The following is an 18,207-nucleotide window of genomic DNA, read 5'->3' on the forward strand; positions in this document are numbered from 1 at the left end:
AGTTTCTTGTATTAACAGCCTATAAATAAAGTGTTGTCCACATATGTTGTGTATGTCATGCTAACTGTCACTGACATACTCGTACATTAAATGCTTGATATCTCAGTGATTATGAGGCGTAAACTTAAAATTTCCTTTTTTTATCTCCCCTCTTTCTTCATCTTCATCATAATACATTTTATGCGTGAAGTGAAGGTGAAGTATGTAAGATTTAACAGCTTTAGGTGGACCATGGTCAGACAGTTTCATGTAAAGAGTTGTTCTTAATTTTAACACATTCAGAGTCATTTGAGGAAGAGAAAGCATTTTATCTCTTTTATTAATCAAATCATGAACTAGATGCCCTCTAACTAAGTTCTGATTACAGGTAAAACTCAGAGAACATTTGTTTCCCCACTTTAAATATAAAAAAAACTGACAAAATACTGTTAATACAATGTGCTGTATGCACTCAGTATAGCCGTCTATACGCTTGCCCATATGCTGCCATCCCTCCATCCTGACCTCCAAGACAGAGTGCAGACCGCCCATGCTGTGACCCAGAATGATGATAGCGAGACTATCAGTCCCTGTCAGACCACACAGTCAGGCCCTTTCCCGCTAAATCCCAGTCAATCACTCGCCTCTGTATCACACACTCCCAGATGGCAGTCACCACCTCAACGCTGTCCCAATCCATCATACGTCTGATTCTATGAGGCAGTAGGTGTTAAAAGTTTGTCGGGGTGAGCTTTTTACTGCTCTGCAAACCCACAAACCTGCCAGAGAACAGGTTAGAGGTTACTCTGCCTAGAGCTAGTAACCTTTGACCTAACCTAGTTCACTATCCATTACTCAAAATTACTGCTCACTAGGCTATATAACCTCTCCGCACCCCTAATGTTAGAAACCCTCTCCGCAATTGGTGCACCTTGTATGCCGGTTTCAGTTGGTGAGACAGTATAAAATAATAAGAAATAATAGCTTTGGGTACCTCTTTCTACTACAGTTTAAAAGTAAAATATCTTTAGAAATGGTAACTAAATAATTTAATAATAAATAATCTAATAGAGGGGTGGGGAGACTATTTCTTGGCCAGGTGCAGTCCCTTCCTGGAGTCTGGAGTCTACAACCCTATGGGGATGACAAGACTCCAGGAAATAGTCTGGCACATAACCCTGTGTAAAACCACAACATGTCATTTGTATTCTTTAGTTTTTATATGGATTAAACATGCAAAATATAACATGTTAATTAATGAGCTTTAGAGGTGCTGGTATGTGGATTTTGTTACCTTTGGACAGAGCCAGGTGTGAGGTTCCGCCCTGCGTCCTGTCTTCGTACTAAGCGAAGCAAACTGGCTGCTAGCATTAGCTTTATATTTACCGAACAGAGTGGTATTGATCTTCTCATCATCAACACATTTACACATAAATACGCATATTTCCCAAAATGTTGACCTATTCATTTAATTATATGGCTCCCCTAATTTTTCTTTGGTTGAGAAGTATATACACCAGCCAAATGGATGTTTAACAACCTGGCAACCCAAAAGTAGTTCTTATCAGTGGCTTACTGACCTATAAAGCATTAGTAAATCATGTACTAACCAGTAATACAGCCAATAGTATCAACCTATAAATCCTTTATAAAATATGTATAATCAGAAAGTGGTATAGCTTTGTAGTGTTGGCATACATAAATAAAGACAGAAAGATGTTCTAGTTTTTTGTACTCTGCAGGCATCTTTGTATTTCCTCGAAATGCTGCTTGAAGGCATGTAAACTGCTACGACCAACAATGTCACAAATAACCTGATTTCCTAAAAATTCAAACAATCAATTCAATCAACCCACACAGAAAGGCAAATGCGTGCAAGTGTATAGAGACACCTATGCATACATTCATGTATGTACTTACTACATAGATTTTCCACCAGTGCCTCACATCATTAACCCTAGTATGAGGGTCCCTTTCCCCGACCCCAGGACATTTATCATTTTAATAAACAGCCAACCTGACCCTGTTGTCACGATCCTTTCCCCTGTCCCAGTTCACCTCACAAATATCCCTGGAGTAGTGCCTGCATACAAACACAGGAAGTAAATCATCTGTGAGTGAATAAGGTTGGGGACTCATGGCCTTTCAACTTTTTTTGACCTTTTTTTGGCGGGGTGTTGTTGCAAGACGTCCTCATGGGAACTCAACGCCCTCTGAGCATGAATTAAATACAGTTTCATAATAAGAAGGATAGGGGATATAGAGCGATGCAGGTGACTTATTATTAATTGGATTGGAGAGTTCTACACACATCAGCAAAATGTCTGCGTTCCTGTCGTCTCATTAATGTCCAGCTATTTCAGCAACTTTCTCCAGAAGTTGGGAGTTTCTGTCCAGTTCTCACTGTCCAAAGTTTACTGGAGAAGATAAAAAAGATGTATCACCTAAACACGAATAAGTTATTCCAAAGTTTGAAAGGTCTTTTTTAACTTCACATTTTGTCAATTTATACAATCAGAGTTGCTCAAGCTGATTAAAACATACACTGACTGGCCTCTTGTGGTAAACCTGATAAACCTTGTGCTCTATAGTCTAAGGTTTAAGGTAACTTCATAACATCATGTGAGGACAGGTTGAATCCATAAATTTGTATATAGGTGCATTAGTCTTGAGAATGTGGAGAGATTAGATGAGTTAAAATGGGATGTGATGAGAAGAGAAGACACACAAGTCTTCAAAATAAATAATACATAGAGAAACAATACATACAGAATACACAAAGCACAAATACAATACACAATTAATGATTGAATCCATTAGTCTCCAACAGAGAACTAATTGGCAACAATTTTGATAATCATTTTAGTCATTTATCAAGCACAAATGCCAAATATTCTGTGGTTTCAGCTTCTCAAATGTGAGGATTTGCTGCTTTTTCAATGTGAACTGAATATATTTGGGTTTTGAGCTATTGGTTTGACAAAATGAACGATTTGAAAATGTCACCTTTTATAGACTAAATGATTAATCAGTCAATCGTGATATTATTTAATAGATTAATTGGTATTGAAAATAAACGTTATTTACAGTACAGGCTTAGTTAGCATGTAGTCCATGGCTGTAAGGACAAACCACAGGGTTGGACATGCAGTAGTGTAATTAACACCTGTATAATGCAAAATTATACAACAGCCCTGCAATAAATACTATCTATGTGAAGCTTATGATGTTCACTTTTATTTTAGACCTTGTCATAGAGATGTTAAATCTGAGGTAATTTTTAAGGCTGCAGCTTGTGGTCCTTTTGCAATGGATTGTATTATATTATACACTTCAGTTGCCAGTTTATTAGGTACACCTAGCTAAAATGAATGCAGTCTAATATAACAGTCCTGCAATAAATTCTATCTCCATGAACTCAACTCAACTTTATTTATAAAGCACTTTCAACACCACAAGTGGAACCAAAGTGCTGTACAGAAAATATAAAAAAGAAACAGAAAAAACAGAAAACAAACATATGACATACACACCTACAAAGCATTGTCAAAAGCTAAAGAAAACAAATAAGTTTTAAGCGCACTCTGAAAAACACCCAATGAAGGACAAGTAGGTTCACTTTGTGTTGTTTTAGATAGGTGCTGATTCAAATCATTTTGGGGGATGTAGTTTGTGGTGTTGTTGAACTGTATTGCATTATCCAAAGATGTGTTTCTGTTATTTAAGTTATTAAGTGGGGTGGACAAAATAATAGAAACATATGTCAGTACAGCGCTCCACAAACTGCTGCCTCCAAAATGATCATACAGTTGAATAAACACCAATCTAAAACAGTTTCAACGAAAACTGAACATATTAACTTTCATGAAGGTGGGATTTATTGTAGGATGTTTGTATGAGACTGCATTAGTTTTAGCTAGGTGTGCTTAATAAAATGGCAACTGAGCATATCTTGGCCCCTGGGGCTCTGGAGTTGGTCCAGTGACGGCCCTGTGACAACAAGCCTGGACCGCTTTGTGCCTGAAACACAGACAGTGGCAGTTTCTCTCAGGAATCAAAGAAAATATCAAAAATAGCTATTGCTGTCTACTGAATAAAAACATGGAGACACCAGACACCCGTTTTCATTTAGTCTCTTCAAAAGAGTGAAACAGCGCACCCCTGGATTAAAGCGGCTGGTACGTGTAAGGCAGCCTGCGCGGTCAAATGCGACATGGCGCTCATTCGAGGCAATCATTGAGTCTAGGAGGCGAAGCCAGGTTAAGCTGATTTAAAAACCCCATTATGTATCAATATAAACAATCAGATGCGGTTGACGCCTTTTCATTGCGACATATTGAGTTGACAGAACTCTGGAAAGTAATATGAAAGTGAATTGTGACATCTGTTGCACTCTGTCTTCACAGCAAATAAAGTTATTTCAACATCGTTTAATTGAAACAAGAGTTAGCGCTAGTTTTACAGTGTTGCTAATGGTAACGGCTAAATTAACTAGCAGAGATGGAGGAAGAAAGGAAGAAGAGGTCTGTCAGCAAGTTAGCTAACGTTACCATCACTGCAACAGGTGCAATGGGACATTTTGGGACATGGACATATACCAGCTCACCTCCGCCAAGGAAATGAAAAGGGGCTTTGACGACAAATAAAGTAAGTCAAATGTCCAGTCTGTCTACTAACATTATTTTGTGCTGTACCTTGTTTGGCTGAACACTAAAGCTTTTGTGTCATTGCTGCTGTCTACACTGACACAGTCAACAGGGACAGAGCCTGTTGAGGTAATTATTAATATTAAATTATCTCAAATGTTGCTTTTATTGTTTTTTCAGTCACCAGTTGACTGTGTTTGGAGCCTGTGGAGAAGTTCTGCGAGTTTTTTTAAGACATCCCAGTTTCATCCCTGTTTTGTTTTTAAGCTGAGCATTACAATCAGAAGTTGGCTTTAATCAGTGAGGATGTTTTTGTATGCTGAGCATATGAATAAAACGTAAGTCACCTATTTTATACATGCATTGATAATTTTATGTCATGTGAACATATTTTTTAAAATCTATGAACGATGATATATTAGTAGTCACTACTGATCTGTAGCGCATTGCATAAGCTTTGTAGTACTGCATGTATGTTTTTTTTCTCTCTCTCTGATAGATAAGAGTGTGCAAGTCATATGTATGATATGTGCATTGTTGTCATTCATTCATTCATTTGCAGACACGTTTATTCAAAGCAACTCATGTTTTTCACGTACATTGTGAGCAGTTTTGTTTAATGTCTTGCTAAAGAACAGATATCCGGAGGAGTTTGAGGATTAAACCACAACTTGTGATTAGTGGCCAATTTGCTCTACCAAGAGCATCATGAGCTATCATTGTAGAGTCTCACTAACTTACTTAATGGATGTTTTATGGTTTGTTGTATTACACCGCAGTGGAAGGTACAAAAAATCTGTATTTGTTAACTTTTTTTGTAAAACCACACAACCAACGTTATACCTTATTTTCTTTTAGATTACTTGTCTTACTTTGCTTCATAAGTTTTTACTGAACCATGCCACTGCTAAAATGAGCATTAAGTGTCAGTGTTTAATTAACTGGCCTGCCTGAGAGACCAGCTGGCACTAGTCTGGTCCCCGAGCTTTAAGTGGGACAAGCTCACCACTGTTTGCCCCCCTTTTTTATCACGTAATTTTGCACAGAACACTAAATCTTCTATTTCGTATACTGCATCACTCCAGAGTTCACCCCAACAGTTTCACTAATTGGCATTAACAGGCTTGATCAGCATACACACAGAAGGCTGTGTGAACTGATCTGGCCTAAAATCTTCAGCCTAAAGATGACGTTCAAAATATGAGTCAGAAACAAAGTAGGAGTCAGTTAGAGACACAATGTACAAGTGTATAGTGTAAGAAGAGTGAGTTGCTGAAGTTCTTTCAGAAGACATGATAGATTGTGGGAGTTATGTGAAAATGTGCAGCTATAGATTCATAGCTATAGTTCAATTTTTTACAGTAATAGAACTTTTACTTCATTATACTAATGCGGCTCTGTAAACAACAGATGTGATTTGTTGAAAATAGTTTTCTCAAGGGGTCTCTACTGTGCACAGATACAGAAGAATAAACTGTCTCATCTCTGATTTTGCCTCTTTTATGACCATCTCAGGAAAAACAATAGGCACCAAATGTTCGAAGACTCAATAATTGGCCCTAACACAAAAACACGACAATCCATACTAGAATAACAACAAGCTAAACAAACTGCCTAACAGAACAAAAAGGCCTTAGATGGGAGAAGGAAAGAAAAGTTGTCTGTCCAATGTATTGATTTGCATCATTACAAAACAACTCCTTATCTGTTTGTCTCTCTGACTGCAGTATTATATCATTCCTTCCACTTTTTCTGTCTGTCTTCTGAATCATTCACAGAATAGCACTCATTGGTCCAACTGCAGTCTCAGAGCCTGCCGGGTCTAATGCAGCCTGCCTCGCTTCACATTCTCTCATTCTTCACCTGAACAAAGACTTTACTTCCTGTGAAATAACCTCTGACATCCTACTGTCGGTCTGTTACTGTACAAAAACAGATAACTGTACTAAAAAAAAAAATTCACAATAGCTAATCCACTTCCTTCCACCTGAGTCCTGCCTGCCTGTGTGACCTCGGCCTTTTGATCTGCGTCGGTGCAAGCGCTTCCCCCTACCTCAGCAGTACTTGTCTTCTCTTTGAGCAGTCTTTCTCTCTGAGCTGTCTACAGTATGGCCTCTGTCTGGCTACTAGACAGACTCCTCACCTGTGCCTTGACTTACCACTGAAAAAACCTCGTCAGAGGACAGTTGCATTGGAATCTGCACTGTTGATAAATATGGAGGCAGCTTGTCTGCTTGTCTATCTGTCTCTCTTGCAGTCCACCTGAGGACTTCTACATATGTATTTACTTATCAGCCTGTCAAGATATTTCATGCTTTTCTTGTCTATCAGTCTCTCTCTCAGACCCAGCCTTTCTATCTTTCCTCTGTCTCTATATCTGTCTCTTAACTGTTTTAAGTAGGAGACTAAATGTGAACTCAAGTATCTAGTGCCATGCTTGCATCCTCCTTAAACCTTCAATAACTGATTTCTTTGGCCACTTGGGGGCAGCAGAAACATGCTGTAAACACAATGCTGACATATTACCCTCTCAAGTTGATATGGCAAACCTGCGAGAAAACAGGTGCTTATTTACACAGCAGATACAGAGAAACATCAGTGTTCATTTAGAGTCGTGTTTCCGTTCACCTGATGAATGTAGCCTAAGTCCATTATTTGTTCTCCTTGTAAGTCTTGTAACTTGTTTTTGGGGTCCGCTAACTCCCGGGGATCTTTAGTTGCTAAAAGCTTCACTACAGGGCTTGAAACTAACGACATCCCGTCATCCCGAGGACGATAGAAAATGTGTTTACGATACAACAGAGATCTTCCCCGGGGCGAAAGGAATTTGTGTGTGTGTGTGTGTGTGTGAGTGTAACTATTGCCTAGCAAATGACAAACTGAACCGAGCCCTGACTACAGTGGAGCGCGTCTTCTCACGCTGTTACTATAGTTACCATCACTGGGACCCACGAAAAATATGAAGATTCTGAAACGTTCCCGCGGTACTGGTCCATCTATCCCCTCAGTCACAAAGGGCTTGCTGGCAGGACCTCGCGAATATGTTGCGCTGGTTACAGATCTAGCACATCATTTCATTGAAACGGTCTAGCTAGCTGCTTGCTACTAGCTAGCTAACTTTAGCCAGGCGCTACCCTGGCTGTGTGTGAGTATATTATTTTTTCCCTGATAATGCTACATTGTGAACAACAAATCCATGTTGAAATCGTCAGAAGGAGAGCTAGTTAGCTGTTAGCAGCCGGTGGGCAGCAGAGTCCTGCGGTATGTTTACAGCTAACAGAGCTAAACACTGGGTCCGCTCCATTTCAGTGCGCCGGTGCACCGCTTAATGGCGAGGGCTGGGAAAACTGTTTAAATGGAGTGTAATCTGTCGGCCAGCGGCAGCAACCACGTAATTGTCAGCTAACAAAACAAAGAACAGTGTAGGCCTACAGGGTAAAAGCCATGGTACCTTTCCTAGTTGATAAATAATTGCTAGCATGGCCAGTAATGTTTACAATATGATTTTATGTAAGCATGAATAACATTCATCAGTTCTGTCTTATCAATCTCCCTTGACTCGTTTGTGTTTGTATGGGCCATATGGTCGTGGTGATGTAAACACCGCTGCTGTGTTACTAAAATGTGTCCTATTTCAGAATTGGAATCAGAAATACTTTATTGATCCCCGAGGGGAAACTCTTTTGTTACAGCAGCTCACTATCACGTCAGTGCACACAGGGATAGAAGTTCTAAGCAATCAGAATATAATACAGGTAAGATAAATTAAGTATAAAATTTTAAATAAGTGTAAAGTACAAAGTGGATTTAATTTTTGAAATTCTGTTTGACAGTTTACAGATAATTTTTCAGGTTTTGTTTTAAACCTATTTCTTTGAATGGAGCTAATTAAATATAGTTATTTCCTCAACATTTCAATAGTGTTTTTATTATGCCACTAACATATAACTATTATAGATGATACTAACAAAGCAAAGAAACAACATTTTGATTTTGGGATGGATTACATTCACTTTAGGAAGGTTAAAATTGTTTTTTGTGACTGTTCTGGGACGGTGGTGAAAAAAAGTTAGTCTGGAGCCCTGCTTCACTATTTTTCCCCAGCTAGACGCTAACCAAAAACAGTGAATATTTACAGAGAGAGATTTATACAGAGTGAATATTGGACGTTTTTCAGATGGCCAAAACATCACTCCAAATGAATGCTAATGTTTCACCGTAACCGCTGGATGTTATGTGCACGATTTAAGAATCCAAATGCAGAACACAAGGAGGTGGTACTTGGATGAGGTAGCAACAGTTTTTATTTTATACTGCAAGCAATCACTAGGGGATCTGAGCTCTTCCAGAGCGGCAAGGCTCTGGGCATGGAGACGGGGGGAGTAGGTTCTGGCTTGGCTTGTGTAGCGTGATAGGCAGAACCGGCAAGGCAGCTTATCAGTGTGGTGAGGTAGGTCGGACAGGAAGGAAAGCTGACCCGTGTGGTGAAGCAGGTAGGACAGGAGAGGCTGCTGGCTTGTCTAGTGGGGCAGGCAGAGGTCAAAACTAGGGAATCAGTCCAATCAGACAAAAAAAAATCCAATAGGGAGCAGGCAAAATACAAAAGTCCATAGTACAGGCAAGATCCAAGAAAACAAAGAATCAATCCAACAAAACTCACAGTAACAAATGTTGGGATGCATAACACAAGAACAAAGCACAACCAAAATGCACTTGACAAGGGCAACGACCCAACAATGAACAAAGGAAAAACCCCGGACTAAATACACTGAAGTAAGGGAGACAACGAGACACAGGTGCAAACAATCAAGGTGGGGCCAACACTCAAAACTGGAGGGAAAGCAAACAAAGACAGGAAGTAAACCCACGAGACACACAAGGAGAGGAGAACACTACAAAACAAAACAGGAAACAGGACAAAACCTCAAATTATGACACTGGATGTATAAATAAGCAACTGTTTGCTAACAAGTTAGCCATCTGAACTTAAGAAGTGATGACATGTCAATGTTGTGTTCACAACTTGTTTCTGCTGCCCTCAAGTGGCCAAAAATAAATCAGTTATCGCATGTTTAAGGTTAGGGTTGGCACCATTGTTTATTAGGTCTACTAATCCTGGTAAAAGAGATGGGACCACAATTTTCTTGAAATGTCATATACAACATCACTCCCATGTACGTAGTGCCCCTTGTGGTTTATTGACCTTTAGTTGGAATATTGCCTTGTGTATCTGGTATCTGATGCATGGTCAATTTCTCTTGACACTAAAGAGCAATAACAAATTGCCCAATATTGATCTGTTCTTTAATGATAATAATTGTCCCGTTTCAGTCTTATGTTGAGATTCAGGAAGTCTTTTAGATTCAACCCACATACTTCACATTTCATCTGCTTCATTACACTCAAAATGTTGCTGTAATAGTTGCTCGATAGTACTCTCTACATCCTTTATCCCAAACTCCCAAACAACATTCCTCTTATCTGTCAGCCCTTTCCTCCTCCTCCTCCTCTCCTACCTGCCTCCTTCCCTCACTTTTTCCTTTCTTCTATCGTCACCTCCTGACTACTTATTTACTAATGATGTGCTGCAAACGCTTACTCTTGTGCTTTCATGCTGCACTCTCCATCTCCCCTCTTCACCTTGCTCCTCTTCATTTCCACATCCCACAGCACCCCCTTCATGCTGTCCCCAACCCCTGACTCCACCTCTCCTCAAGGTGAAACCTGAGTGGCTTTAATTGGCCGGTATCAATTAAATTCTGAAAGCACATGAACTCACAGGGGACAAGTAAGTGGACTTCGCTCCAGCTAGTTATCTCTGCTTCCTCCTCCTTTGCCTCCTTGGACTCCCGGACCTCGGTTCATCCTCACACGTGGAATTGATGTCTCTCGCTCCCTCTCTCCAGCCAAATCTTCCCTTTCATTACATGGCCATCTCTTTCTTTCTCTTTTTCCCCTATCTCTCTCTTCCTTATCCATTCCTGCCGCCACTTTTAAATAGATCCCTGCGGCAGTGACTGAGCCAGACACAGCTTCCATCATGGGACCAAGAGGAGGCTAATGCCTTTTTAATGAGGCTTCGGCCACAATGTGACACAGTAAAGTGGCAGGAATCGGTGGCTGGTGAGCCCTTGGTCCAGGGTATTTATCACCTAAAACCCTCTGATCCACTGTGCCTCTGGGAGGGGGAGAGAGAGAGAGAGAGGTAGACAGAGAGTGGGAGGCAGGCAGAGGTTGAAGGAGGAAAGAGAAAGTTATCAAAAAGCAGGATAGAGAGCAAGTGAAAAAAGATGGAGTAGAGAATGAGGATAGGAAGTGGAGCAAATGGATGGGGGGAGAAAACAAAGTATATGGACATCATTTTTTTTAAATTTGTCACCAAGAAATAACCAGCTTTATTATTAAAAAGAGAAACAGAAGAGTAAGACAACCAGAAAGGGCAAGAAATAAAAATTACTGATCTTAGAAAGCTGCATTCCTTATTTTATCCTCTTCCCCTTCTCCTCATCATCTTAAGTGGCTTGTACATGTTTAGCATCCCACCACCGATTGCCGCTGGAAGCTGCATAATCTGAAATCATAATAACCATAATGCTTCGACAGTAATTAATATTCCTACATACATATTGCCGCAGATCCCGAGAGAAAGGCACTGAGAGTGGTTTGGCTCCAGTGAGGGGAACTCACATTATTATATTCCCACTTCATCCAATATTAATGCCCATTGGGCCCAGTATTCTAATATGAGTTCTAGTGAAATGGCCTTAAGTGGATGAATAGCAAATACGATAGATTAGCAACAAAAGAAAACCACCTGTTTCATTATTAACGCAGATGATTGAAAGTCATTGGCAGGATAAAGCTGTGAAATCAAAGAACCTCTGAAATATGAACTGGTGGAATCTCCTTAAACTCCATTTTGGCACCACCAGTGTGCTCACTTAGGACTTCAATGGTGGTCTATTATGGCTCTGCACCACATAAAAAGAGTGTGAGGTCCAATAAAATGGCTGTTGTAAAACTAGGCCATTGTAGTTACTTGCTTCAATCTTTCCACACTGCTGCATTGAGCTCTGAAGCGGCACTATACATTCTTTCACACAACTTGATGCTTTTTTTGGTCATTATCACAAATAGTGGTTCCTCAGAGGTACAGTAGCTTTGTATTCTTTGCAGTGATATTTCTTAAGATTTTCATTCTGTTAAACCCCATTTTTGATACTATGGATGGCATTCTTTTCGGAACAGCCATTCGATGTATTTGCATTTTGTAATTGCCTCTCTGTGTAGTAGTTTTTATTGTTACTGACTATGCGGGATTCAGATTGCATACCCATACACACGGAATTCACAAGAAACAATACATGCATGTACTGGACGTGATGTAAATGGCAAAAGCCAGTGCTGGGCATTTGGAAAAGGAAGTTGTTTTTGACTGTCTCAGTCTTCTTTTATCAAAACAACAGGACACGATGTATCCTCTCAGCCTTTGGGTTGTTTGGGTGTGCTGTAAACTGATACAAGTTGGTTGTCTTCTGTTGCATTTCTGACAGAGTAGCTGCTCAAGGCCACAAGTAGCCACGGGTGTCACAAAATCAACCAGGACTGAAATTTTAGGATTCTAACTTTTAAAGCAACTTTCTACTTGTAGCCCATAGGCAGTCCTTTTGATCACCCAAAATCTACATACCCTTACCTTAGCTTGTGTATAGTGTATATAAGAAGTTCCGCAGTACCCTCTAGCCTTATCATTTTTTCATTAGATTATATTCTCCTACGTGCCTGTTTTACAAGTCTACTTTAGATTATATACAGTTAGACTCTCTAACCACTAAAATCCAAAGCTTCCAAAAAACTCCCTCCGATTTCTCTTAATCTCAGCTCTTTCAATTTAAATTAGGGTACTAATTGATTGATTAGCTTTAAAATTAACCTCTATGATAAACCTTAGAAGAGTAACATTTGTGAGGACATATAGAAATGTTGTCTCAAAGCAAGGCACCATGCTGCTACTGAGAGAGATGCAAATGGAGCAGAAAAAGCTATGAGGGCTGTTGGGATTCACTATGGTTAAGGGGGCACCCACTTTTGTAGGTGTTATCAAATAACTATGGCTATCAGAATTATCAAAGATAATCATAAATAACTTTAATGAATAAAGTCCTTTGGGCCTCCACTCTTCTTAAAGAAGAGAATGATAGCCAATTAATTGATTCCCATAAAATACACTAAACTATCAATTTGGAACTCAGATTAATAATTAAATTAATAACTATAACCAAAATTACCATTAATAGCTAGTAGGTTGAAGGATTTGGAGTTCAACATAGAAGAGGTTGACAAATTACTCACTCATGTACAACATTAAAGAAACCAGCATAATTATATACAAGCATTTATTAAAAGATAAACAAAACAAAAACACACAATGTGAAATCTACTCTAAATACACTAGACTATAGAACAGTCTGGTGTAGACGAGCAAAGCTTGGAAGAATTGCGGTTCCATTGTGGAAGTGTCTTTTGCTGTGCAGTGTCCGCTTGTAGAGATCAGAGGAAGCTGGTTGCTCCGCCTGTGGTTGTTCTTACAGAGTTAACAGCTTGGCGTTAACTTGCTTTGTGCTCCTGTTTGCATGTGAAGTTAGCTGGCAGGCTTTGTGTGTGGCAACCATTGGCGCTAAACTTTGTTGCAGAAATCTTACGCAGGTCGCTGCGGTATAAGAGAGTTCAGTTCTGCTGTGTGTTTCTGCGCCAAGCAGATTACACGGTGGAGATAGCAGACAACTGTCTGCTGAATCCAGGAGGTGAAGCCAGGGGAAAGGAGCATTTGCTTTCTCTCGGTTAATGGTGAGCTAACCAGAAATCTTAAGACAAAGGCAGGCGCCTGTGTTGCGGTTTAATCCTTTAGCCTCTTGATGGTGGATCTGCGCCGAGCAGATCACGCTGAGGTTCGGCGAACCATCAGGTCCTGGCGAGGAGAAAAGACGAAATAGTTCACTTGGGTGTCTGCTGGAGAGCAGGCCACAATAAGAGGCTGTCTGCCGCATTAAAGGATTCCAGGAGAAAGAGACAGAACAAATTATCGCTGACCTTTTTATTGACCTGGTGACTTCGGGGTCACAGGTCAGACTGGCCAATGCTGCGTTCAATGGCTCTCAGGATTGTGGGACAAAAGAGAATGCAGTCTCCTAACAAAAGTACAGTTAACAATCACCCAAATGAATGAATTCATCTGTGGAGTCCCAACAGGGCAAAGAAATGGCTTGTGACAGGAAAGATGTTGGTGGTCTCTATCTGAAAAGACTCATCAACTACCATCAGGGTACCCTTGAGCAACGCAGTGAAGCTGCTCTGTGGTCAACAATAGACTGCTGTGATTATATTAGACAGATCCCAGGTGTAAAAGTTTGCAAATGTGATGCTGGGAAACCTCAGAGTACAGTCAACTTTCTGTTCAAAAACAATGGAGAAACAAATAAGTGTATTTGTGTGCAGATGCAGCTGTCCCAAAGGTCCCACTTTTTACAAGCTTATCACACTGCTGCTGCTGCACTGTTGCTCCACCCTCCATCCTGCACCAGTACTACATTTGTGATACACAGCAGACAAGGAGTATTCTGATTTACATTCACGCGGGAGTTAAGATCGACTAGATTAGGTTGATGCCCCTGTGGGGAAATTTGTCTCCGACTCCAGGCTGCATTTGCTCCAGCAAAAGTTTTAAGCAGGGCAATGCCACAAGAGAATCGGTGTAATGCTGTTCGGTGTAAAAAGAAACATGCCAGGGATTCTCCCAGTCAGATACCACATGAGCTGTTAGACAGTGTTGGTATTGGTTTTTGGATAAGAAGATATGCCCTTCAGTTTCCTGCTGCAAGCATATGTTCCAGACAGTCATAAATGTTGTATGAGTTTGTGGAGGGCCTGGGGAGGGGAGAGGAGAGGAGAAAAAGAGGACAGCATAGGAAGAGGAAAAGGAGGAAGAGGAGGAAGAGAGAGGAACAAAAGTGACTTGTGGGTGGTAGTTGCAGTACAGGGAAAGGCATGGAACAGATTCAAGGCCAGGAAGTATGCTTAACTGAAGGCAATATGCCTTTTAATAAGTCTGTTTTTATGTGCGTACATGAGTTTACATATGCTGTAACTGCAGTGGTGTGTGTTATTTTGTGATTAAAAGGCTCCTAAATGATCTTGGCCTCAGTTTAGAAATTACTGAAATGTATGAATCATGTCAGAGATGAGAGAGAGTTGCAGAAACCTTGCTCTCTGTGCCTGTGTGTGTGGTTGTGAAAGAGGACATCAAAGTAAAGATCTGCCTTGCATGGCCATGTATACTGCATGCTGTAGGTTTAATCAGGCACTCAGAGGCTCAATAAGTTCTGCTTGTAAATTAAAACAAAGCTATTTACATTAATTTACAATTCCTAGCAGCTCATGGATTTCACAGCAAGCTGTTTGATTTAGCCATGGAAGGCATCAATTTATCACAATTTGTTCAGGTGCTCATAGCCTGGTACTGAGTGGTCGTTCTTTTCTCTTCCTGGAAGTGTAACATATTTGGAGAACCCCCCAAAATCTGTTTGGACAAAGACCTGCTGGCAAATACATATTTTTTGAGAATCCAACAAAATGTTGACAGAGGCAACATGACATTGCCTTCTTGTTTTTTTTTTCCTGATATCTTCCGTGCTTCCAATGTAATCCTTCTCATGCTTTCATCTAGGGCAGCAACTATTATAACGATGATTTTCATTATCGCTCAATCTACTGATTATTTTCTAGATTAATAGATGGTTTGGTGTATAAAATGTCAGAAAATTGTGATAAATCCCTGTCACAACTTCCCTAAAGCCCAAGATGTCGATCAACACTTAAAAGCACAAAGATATTCAGTTTACTATCACATAAGACAAAGAAAAGCAGAAAATTGTTGCTCAGCCAGTACAAAATATTTTTCCTGAATCTAATTTATTATCATTCTTTATTTATCTAATATTTACTTTTAATGTTTTCTGACTCTGCTTACCTTATCAGTTATTATTCAGAATTAATTGCTGTAAAACTAGGTGAGAAAAAAATATATCCAGAGGCAAAAAAGGCACTAGTCTGGGCAACAAACAGCATTTCTCTCAGGGATGATGTGGAGCAGTGATGAATACGATAGCTTCCCTGTCATTAATCAGACCGCAGCTTGTCTCTCTCTGGGATAGTCCTCCGTCTAAAACACCTTGGCCCCCCCTGGAAAGGCCTCAGAGCGGGCTCAGCAGGGACCTCAGAGCCCCCTTTTTTCCTCTTCCTATCTCCCTCTCCTTCCACCCTCCTCCACCTGACAGCTATTGCCCCCATCCTGCAGCCCCTCTGGTGACGAAGCTCTCCCTCAGCGGAGATACTAAAAAGGGCCTGGTAGTGAAGTTGGGGAGCGGAAAACAGGAAAAAGGTGAACAAAACATGGAAGAAAAAATGGGGAAAAGTAGGAAGCAGGAGTTTAAGGAAATAGGAAGGGAAAGGGAAGAAGAAGAAGAGGAGTAAATAAGGAGGGGAAAAATTGAAAAAATAGCAGAAGTGGAGCAGGGGGATATCAGGGTTTGTAATCCCCTCCAACTCACCCCCTCCATCTCCGTTTGCTCCCACAGACAGAACACACTGGCCTGTCTTTAACAAGGCGCCTGTCCTTGAGAGATTTTTCTCATCATCAATCAACTGCAGTCAGGGAGTCACACAGGGCAGAGACCGGGCGAGAGAGATTGAGAGTATAAGAGAAAGGCAGAGAGAGAGATGGAAAGAATGAGAAGGAGAAAGACAGAGGTAAAGAGAAGGAGGGTGAAATTGATTTAATTAAGAGATGGAGGAAGCGGTGAATGAAGTGAAGGAATACATTTCAGAAAATTCACTCTGCTGTGCCTTTATTTCTCATGTCATACACTGCTGACAACAGACTCATTGAATATGAAACAGCCACTACATGCAGGGCTGTGGTGCAGCCACATGTTGTGGCAAAGCACAGCGCACTAAAAAGGCCAACCGTGTTGTTTTCAGATGACTTTTGCTCCTCAGATATGCTAGGTAAAGGAGTTTTCTCATTGATTTATTGCCCTGATATAAGTTTTGCTCTCTAATCCTTTTTTGTTGTTGTGTCTGCTCACTTTGGATGGTTGAGACCAAAAGAGAATCCAAGTTTAACATCCTTTTATTGCCGTGCAGTCAGACCAGTAGAATTAATTTCATTTCAGTCCTGATGAAGAATTGCCCCAACATTTACAATACGTAATAGCCAATGTTCAGAGCGAGATTGGACATCTGCCAGCATGAAAGTGATTGTTCAGGTCTTGGAGTTTTTTACTTTACTCACCCAGTGTCAGACAAACCTAACTCATGGATGTATTTTTTATGTCTGCCTACAGTTTGAAAGAGTGGGGAGATTTGCATATTTAAGCTTAATTACTGAATGTCTGTAAGATCATTAGCAACTCATACAAATATTGCCACGACTATCCCTGAATTTAAGTAGAAGAAATAGTACAATTCACCCCAAAAATGAACTATTGAACCGTTTTTAAAATTCAGCTTGCTTGCTTACATTCAGTCACCACCCTTTCCCTCTATGACATGCGTTAAGACATTAATCAAATGTAGTCAATCAGTAAATGTGGCTACACACACATGTGCTGGTCATGTGTGTAACTCCACTCTCTCTGACAGCTTGAAAATTAGCCTATCACTGGAGACAGAAAACACACTTTTATGTTAGGGATGCCCGGATCGATTGGCTGCCGATTATCGGCCGATATTTAGTAAATCATGATATCGCCTAATACTACTTGGCTAGATGTTTGGCTGACTGCTGCGTAATATTCTCAACTATTCATAAAGTCAAACTAACATTTGATCGTCTGGTCAGTTATAGTTTACTAATGTATGTAAACTTGCCACCGTAGGAACAGTGGTTAACGTTACATAACTTTCGAAACGAGCTACAACTTAACCGTGCTTGTGCACGCATGCACGAGGTGGGCTCCGGTACGACTAACCTAAAGGAGCACTTCACCCCCAAAATGATTTTGTATATCAATTACTCACCCCGTGTTGTCCTGAATTCCTGAAGATTTTTTTTCCTTGCATGCCAATGCCTCCACGTGAATGTAGAATGAATCCAAAACATGCTATCCTGACTTTTTGAAGTTGATGGCGCTCCCATTTTTAAAATAGCAAAACTACATCAAAACATCCGTTTAAAAATCACTTGCTAATGAAATAATTTCTGGCAGAAAGTCCTGAAGGCAAATTAGTACTACACACGTGTGGTTAAACACTCTTGTGCATGCGGCTGAGAGTAACAACCACGTGCGTGTGTGTAGTGTAGTTCTGTCTCCCACCTTGTTCACTGGCCAGAAGATGCGTATGTGATTGCTCAGGTGCGCCTAGCTTATGCTGTCACCTGGTGGAGATCCCAATACACTACAAAGCAGTCAAACTGACCTATAATACTGCTATACCAGCTGCTATAACAAAACAAAAAAACGATCGGTATCAGCCGATTTGGCTCGTAGACGATCGGCAATCGGTATAGGCAACAAAAAAACGC

At 40.4% G+C, this 18,207-nt stretch overlaps 1 long non-coding RNA gene across 1 annotated transcript in view; it reads left to right on the plus strand.

The window, feature by feature from the left end:
- Nucleotides 1-4,248: 4,248 nt before the first annotated feature.
- The window catches only part of LOC122865054, a 33,637-nt gene continuing 19,678 nt past the window's right edge, over nucleotides 4,249-18,207 (plus strand). Inside the window, exons 1-2 of the long non-coding RNA XR_006375377.1 lie at nucleotides 4,249-4,626; nucleotides 4,806-4,963. This is a non-coding gene — a long non-coding RNA (uncharacterized LOC122865054). The remainder of the gene's footprint in view (nucleotides 4,627-4,805; nucleotides 4,964-18,207) is intronic.

This window comes from Siniperca chuatsi, linkage group LG17 (genome assembly GCF_020085105.1).
Source record: "Siniperca chuatsi isolate FFG_IHB_CAS linkage group LG17, ASM2008510v1, whole genome shotgun sequence".
Classification (NCBI taxonomy): Eukaryota; Metazoa; Chordata; class Actinopteri; order Centrarchiformes; family Sinipercidae; genus Siniperca; species Siniperca chuatsi.